We start from the raw sequence: 7,600 nt of genomic DNA, 5'->3' as shown, positions 1-7,600 counted from the left end.
TTTTATATCTTGATCTGGTGTTGAATATATGGGTGTATAAAAAATTCATGTATGATCAGTGCATTTGGTGTTTATTAATTGTATGTCTGTCTTTTAAAAAAATCTATTAGGTTAAGTAGTCTGTCAATTGTATGCAGGGAATTTTAACCAAGGAATAGCCAAGGTATTACTGCAGTAATAAGTTATAATCTGCTCACTCTGTACTAGAATGTCACTCTCAGAAATAAGGGGCAATATGGGTAAGAAAAAAGAGAAAGCGATTTTGATGTTTATATGAACTGGATAAACTAGATGACTCCATTTTCAACTTAAGAACTTTGGCAGTGTTTGGAAACCTTTGAACAAAGAAAGGATATACAGTTAATGACAGTATACTATGTGTCAATCCCTGAGCTATGTTTTTGCACATATAAATTTATTTAATATTTTATCTTGTAACTGAGAAAGTGGAGATGAGATAGGTAGCTGTTTTTGACACTAGAGGTTGAGCACACTAATTAGCTCATATTCATCAGAAGTTTTAAGTCAGAGAAAGGAATCCAGAAGAAATGAATGGTAAGTGTCAGGAGCCATGAAATATACTTGGGAACTCTCAGCACCCACATTAGGGATGAAGCCACCAGCAGTGTGGTGCTCCTTAAGGGACACAATGAATCAAACAAAAAAGCAGAAGACTAAGACTGGAGGACTGCAAAGTGACAAGTGTTAGAACATGAAACAGTGAAGGGTCGTACAAAAAAATAATTGGATGCCCATCCCAACATAAAAATATCTTAAGCTCCCTCTCAGTATTTCTCAAACTGACCTTCCATAAAAGACAGCTCCATCAGCTGATTAAAAAAGTTAGCTCTGAGAAAAGGGTTCAGTTGTCAAGTAAATTTGAGTAAGACTGAATTAAACAAAGTTAAATCAATTCTTTCTTCCAACACTTCTCGGAGTGAGTAGTGCAACAATATCGACGTTGACTCTCCTGCGGGCTATGTATGCAGCTTTGCCCACGGTTGCCTCAGCACTACATTATCATCACCTAAGACCCCTGCTTTGCAGGACTGAGACTGTGAAATGCTGCTCTCATTACGTCAAATCACACACCAGCCTCAAAATACATTCTTTCTTCTTCTGCTTTTGCTCACATTGTTCCTGCCACCTGGAATGCTTCTCTTAACTTCCACCTGCCAAAACCGTACCTATCTTTTAAGATGCAAGAGATAAAGAAAAGCTTACATCACTAAAAAGGGAAAGAAAGAAATCCATTGATTTACATTTCCTGCCCAGGAGAAAAGAAAATCCTAAAAACCATACCACAGTGACCTTAACTCTGTGAGTGCAAATACGTTGTGTTATATTGAGTCCTTTAAAAATCAGTGTGCTGCAATATATAAGAATTTCCATGTTTGCTCTTCCATAGATTTTGCTAACAATTTTGATGAACACGGTTATTTATTAAAGATGCCATTTTGTTTGGCTCAGCTCTCATACCCAAGGAATATTAAAATTGGAGCAGCCTCCAGATATTAGCAAATCGATCCACCTCATTTCCCAGATGAGGAAACTTAGACCTTTATATATTGGATATTTTTTTTATTGACAAAAGATAAGGAAACAAGATATTGGCACCTCTATCTTTTAGATGAAGAAATCTAAGATTTTTGTAGAACATTAGGATATTATCTCTGCTGACATTGAGACAATGTGTTTCTTATCTATCCTGTCGTATTGTAGTGACTAAGAATGGTGGGTGGTATTCAGGAGTTGTTCAAAGGGAAAAGAAGACTTAGTGACCACCAATTGAGAGAAATTCATTATATTTAAGTTAATTACATCCAGTTTTTCAGCTACATTGGGGAATGAAGTTAAGTTTATATAGGATTAGCATGCCAGTTTGTTCCATGGGTTCCCTCTTATGTCATGTTCAAGTGAGCTAATGGTTACTTAGCACCAAACGAGGCACTTGGAGTCCATTATGAAATTGGACTAAATCTCTTATCTGTGGCATTTTTATTCTTCTTTGGTGAGTTTAGGCAGAATTACTTCTCTTATGTTTTGACAAATGCAAGTATTTACTTAGGGCTAAGTTTTCATAAGTTCTTTTGCCGGATATGATGGGAAGGAGGATCAATGAGTTAGAGTACGTCTAGATATGAGCAAAGACTCTTAGACTTGAAGTGAGTGAAAATTGATTGAAACTACCTATGCTAAAAATTCCCAACTACCTTTTATATGTTATAAAATCATTAAAACGGAAGTGGGTATTCTAGGAGGTGATGGAGTCAACCAAGAATATTTTGAAAGAGTTTGTGGATGGCAGTAAAGAGGGCAAGGAAAGTGGAGACCACAAGACTGCTGAAAGGGGTTTTGCTTGGCCATAATAATGGAATCAGAAAGAGAACACGATGAAGAATGGCAGATGCAGTGGGAAAGAAAAAGCAAGGACAAAGAACCAAAAGGAAAAGTAGAAAACTGAGAAAAGCTGAAGAAGAAAAGGGAGAAAATTGGGTTAAAGGAAGAAACAGAGAAGGGGGAGTGTAGTCCAGATGACATTCAAAAATTAATGTGACACACATTAAAGATTTACCAACAAGGGTCATGATCATTACCCTCAAGTGGTTTGCTGTACATGTTTCAAAGCCATGAATAAATATAAATTTTTGTAAAAATGAGATAGGTGCCAAGATAAAAGTATTCACAGAATTATAAAAAGAGGGAGTTTAAATTAAATCCTGCCTATGGGGATGAGGAAAAGCTTCATAGAGATCTTCAAAGCCGATGACTCTTTGGAAAAAAAGAAAAGGGAAATAATAATAAAAGATAGGAAGAGAAGTAAAGGAAGTAAAGAAGAAAGAAAAGTTTAAAGAAGAAAAGTGGGGAGCACAAAGAAAACATGATAAGATTGGCCTGAATTCATGAAACGATTATAGAATATTCATACTTTGAGCATTGCAAAATTTGTGGATGAAAACAATAACTATTTTTTATTATAATATGCCAGGACTTCACATGCATTATCCCATTTTTAATCCTCAAAATAGCCCAATAAGGTAAATATTATTAACATTCTATTTTTCAAATGAGTGCATTGGTCTACAGAAAAATTGAATAACTGCTGGCCAGTGGCAGGGCAGAGATTTGAATGAATCCATTCTAATATTAAATCCATTGGATGGGCATCCAATTATTTTTTCTTACGACCCTTCACTGTTTCATGCCCTAACATTTGTCACTTTGCAGTCCTCCAGTCTTAGTCTTCTGCTTTTGTTTGATTCATTGTGCCCCTTAAGGAGCACTACACTTCTGGTGGCTTCATCCCTAATGTGGGTGCTGAGAGTTCCCAAGTTCTAGTGAAAAAAAAAAAGAAAGAGGTTGACAATTTATTAAAAAGAGAGAATAAAGAGAAGAAAAATAAAAAGAAGGCAGAGACATACATTCAAAATAGGGCCTCTGATTAATGCCAGCTGGAAATAATGTACCAACATGAGAGCTACATAAGAGTTGCAGAACTCTTAATCCACATTCCCTGGGATACACAACAAACCTGATCAAATGTGGATAAGTTCTAGGGGACAGTTTTCTTGTGGCTTATCCCTGCATCATTCTGAATCTACTTCCTCTTATGCCAAAGCAAAATTACAGAGGGAATAAGAATGGGCCAGGTGAGAATTAATTCTTTGTTATCTGTGGACCTCACCATCCCAAAGAGGTGTCAGTTCAATTGATTGTATACTTAGAAGACAAGAGATCAAGCTGTTGTTTCTGTTTTTAAATGCTTACCACAGTCACTGCACACGTCTCACCTAATTCTTGTAACAATACTATGCAGGTTGGTGCCAACTTCCTGCCTTTCCAGATAAAGGAGCTAACGCTTAGAGAAGTTTCACAACTTGCTCATGATCACACAGCTGATAAGAGACACAGTAGCTCTAAATACCCAGAACATATGGCATCCAGTTGCTCAAAATTTGGAGTTTCCAGGAGCTGAAAGTCCAGTGAGATAATACATGAGTCAAGTTGTCAGACACGTACAACTGCAAGTTTAAATTACAATTATTATGTGATGTTTCTTCGTAAGAGAGGTTGGTAGGGTCAAGGAGTTTTAGATTAAATTGAAATAATTGGAGAAGTTTTGTAGGAGCTAGTTCTTGATGTATGTTTAGAGGAAAGACCATCAAATGTTTTGCCAAGTAAAGTAAAAACAGTTATGTTAAGCAATGCCAGAAAAATCATAAATCATTAGAGAGTCTTCCTCACTACTGAGAAACAAAAGGTCTTCTCAGGCCAACCATCCATTCACGTTTCTAAATTCCCTTTCAAAAGCATGCATGTAGGATTCTGAAATTAAAGTTCCAAATCATGACTGACAACTGCTGTGGCTACTGACCTTTACCCAAAGGAAGCACCACCAAAAGTCTGTGGAGAAATGCACTATTCATGTTTACTATGTAGCTTCTTGTCCCGACTTTCGAAGATGTCATGGTTTTCATAAAAATGAAATCATATGTAATGAGAAAAAGAAGCAGAATTTAATCCCTTCTTCAACACTGAATCACAAAAACTGAGGCTATAACTATTGAAACTTGAACACCATAATTGTCTTATCATTCAAATCTTTCCCAATAATTGCAAATGGAAACTTGGAGACTAAAATATTGTCCTATGGATTTTTAGATTTGTAGAGCAGGATATATGGTTAATTAAAACCATTTGGTTCAGGAGTCTGCTATAATCCCCAGCTGCCGAGATGCAGCCCCTTCCTCGGGGCTTTGAGGCCCCCAATTGGGCGTTGTCCTTTCATCTTTCCTTCCTGCAGCAGGGTCCGGCAGTGGCCCCCGGGGTTCCATCCCCATCTGTAAGCCACTGCTTGGATTCAAGACAACCAACGCGGAACCTCTTCCCAAAAATGTTCCACTGAGTGAAACATTCTTCAAAGTTATGCATGAGACAAATGAATTCTAAGATGGAAACAGCATGAAGCATATGGGCAAGCTTTGGAGGGCAAGTACACAGATCTTTAATGATGTAACCGGCTTAAGGGAGTCATGAGAAATACTAAAGCAACAACAATAAGAGTCTGCATGCAGGGGAAACATCCTTGTAATGCAACTAGCAACCTAGGAGCAAGAGATGCACGAGTGTACTACTCAAATCCAGTACCTCAAGCAAGTCCAGCAGCCTAGTGTTGCCCAACTGAGATCAACAATGGTAGACCCAGCAATCAGCTTGTTTTTCCTAAAAACGAAAGGTGAACTGGAAAAGACTAAAGACAAACTGGAACAAGTTTAAATGATCTGAGAGCCTGAAAGTTTACTCCTGACAGGTAAACAAATCATACTCCCCAGTCAAGACTTCCCAGACGGCCCCACTATGAGAAAGCTGTGGTGGGACAGCCAAGTACTCGTTTCCACACCAAGACTCAGACTTTTGGAGCCAAAAAAAAAAGAGCCACATTCTTACACAGCTTGTAATGGCTAATGTAAAACTTACCAGATGAATCTTGTGTTCCAGCTTTTTTCTCTTCCCTCTCCCCTTGCTTCAGAGGATTGATGGTGTTGGACTATTTCCAAGAAGTGGCCACCTCCAAAAAATTCCCCTTCTAGAACATGTAGACACTTGAGAAATATTTCTGTTTGAAGAAAATAAAGGGAGAAACAAAAGTCTTAAGTCTGTGGCACACTGTGTCTTCAGATAGTTTGTAGGAATGAAAACCTAGAGATTTAAAACCATGAATCGAACATGTAAAATTCCAGTAAAATACAAAAATGTCATGTATCGTTCTTAACCTTGAGCATAGTGACTTAGAGACACTGTGTATGAGTTTTACCAATAGGACTGTGGACTTGTGATTGGTGTTGAACTTCTGGGTCAAAACTCAAATGAGGTGAATTTTGCCTTTAAATGATTTATTTGCTAAGACACAGCTTAATAGTTCTGAGAGAATCAACTAATGTCAGTACAAGTAGTTCATATATTTAATCATTTAGTCTGGGGCTATATATCACTTGATCGAGCCTTAAATCGATGTGCTTATAATGAATGAGATGTTCTTTGAATAGTTACTAATACTGTAGACAGGCTTACTGAGGACTGAACAAACATGAAGCTGTGGTATCATGCTTCAGGTTTAAACTGTTTGAAGCATTATAAACATTCATTTCACAACTAGATTGTATAAGGATATTGGCTGTGATGAGACTCATTGTGTTATTTTTGTTTTAGTCGTGAAATTTATTAAATCCCCATCCACAGGCACATGTTGAAAGAGAATTGTCGTAGGTGTTAGTGGGGGGATGTGTTCCATCATTGTATTTTGGCCTTTTGTATTGCACTCTTGATACTAAATAAAATGTGCTTTAAAAAAAAAACACATTTGGTTCAATGTCTTATTTCAGAAATTAAAAAACTTAATGTGAAGGGTGGTAGTGCTAGTGAGTTGCCCAATCTCTTGATTTTTGGACCTCTTTCATGTATGGCAGGGGATTTATAACACTGCTCAATCAAGGAACTTTCTGTAGGATATTGGCTTTGGTTTGTGAAGGAAAAGTGGGATTAGTAAGTGGCAGTAACAAGGAGATATCTCCCAAGGACTTGAAAAGGAGAGATAATTAATAGAAACATATGAGAGCAACATCTGTTTTTCTTTTTTTTTAAGTGAGTAGAAAAATCAAAGTCAACTGAATGAGAAAGAAGGACTGTCAGGGCTATACATTTTGACTGTAATATGAGTAAGAAGTTATGTAAATACTATACATAAAGAAGACATCAGTCAAAAATGGGGAATGAGTCATCTAAAAAATTGTAGACAAAGTATAGAACCAGGGGCAACAGTTGGCAGTGCACATCTAAACACTGGGTGGGTAAGAGTTAAATTATCCAGTAGATTAAAACTTTTTCCTTTCTTAGGTCATATCATTTTGGCTATGATGACATAAAAGGTGAGCATTGACAATACTGAAAAATACAGATTCGGGGAACTCTATTAAAAGTATAACATTGTTCTGTCATTATCAAGTTTTATAAGGACTACTGAGCTAGTCCACATCTCTGTGGAATGCATGTTTCTACTATTAATCATCCTATAAGAGATTAATCTTAGCATAGAGAATTAACACTTGGGGGAATTAGGCCTTATAGTAGGATTGAGGACATCATTTGTGTCTGGAGAGGAAGAAATTTGGCTTGAAGTCCAAGACTAAAGGTTCTACAGCAGATCTGGTATGGGGGGGGTAGTTAAAGTGTCTGCACCTGGACGAATGGTGACAAATTGGGAGTCAGGCCAATAAATGGCCTGGTGAGAGGCCCTAGGGTGAACTAAGGAGTATGTGATAGTTTGAAATCTCTTCCATCCTCCCCAAGCTAAAGCCACATTCAAACTGGTTGATCTCAGCAACACTGAGGGGAAATTAATACTTTGAAAAATCCTGTACCCATGTGTGGAGCCAAGCAGTGCAGAGGAGAATAATGTCCCCTCCGTGGTGGCCAGGATCTGAGGTTAAAATGACTCTCACTGGCAAGCGATAGGTTACCCCAGTAGAGTGATCTCACAAGCTCTTCTACAACTGATGGCTGTGGTTTGGCGGCAATGCCATACCAAGCTCTTGGCTGAAAG

At 37.7% G+C, this 7,600-nt stretch overlaps 1 pseudogene; it reads left to right on the top strand.

Annotated features, from left to right (window-relative positions):
- Window positions 1-235: 235 nt before the first annotated feature.
- On the top strand, window positions 236-5,591 carry LOC117031526 (pre-mRNA-splicing regulator WTAP-like; annotated as a pseudogene).
- The last annotated feature ends 2,009 nt before the right edge of the window (window positions 5,592-7,600 follow it).

The sequence above is a fragment of the Rhinolophus ferrumequinum genome, chromosome 12, assembly GCF_004115265.2.
Source record: "Rhinolophus ferrumequinum isolate MPI-CBG mRhiFer1 chromosome 12, mRhiFer1_v1.p, whole genome shotgun sequence".
Taxonomy (NCBI): Eukaryota; Metazoa; Chordata; class Mammalia; order Chiroptera; family Rhinolophidae; genus Rhinolophus; species Rhinolophus ferrumequinum.
This window is presented reverse-complemented; position numbering and strand designations above follow the sequence as displayed.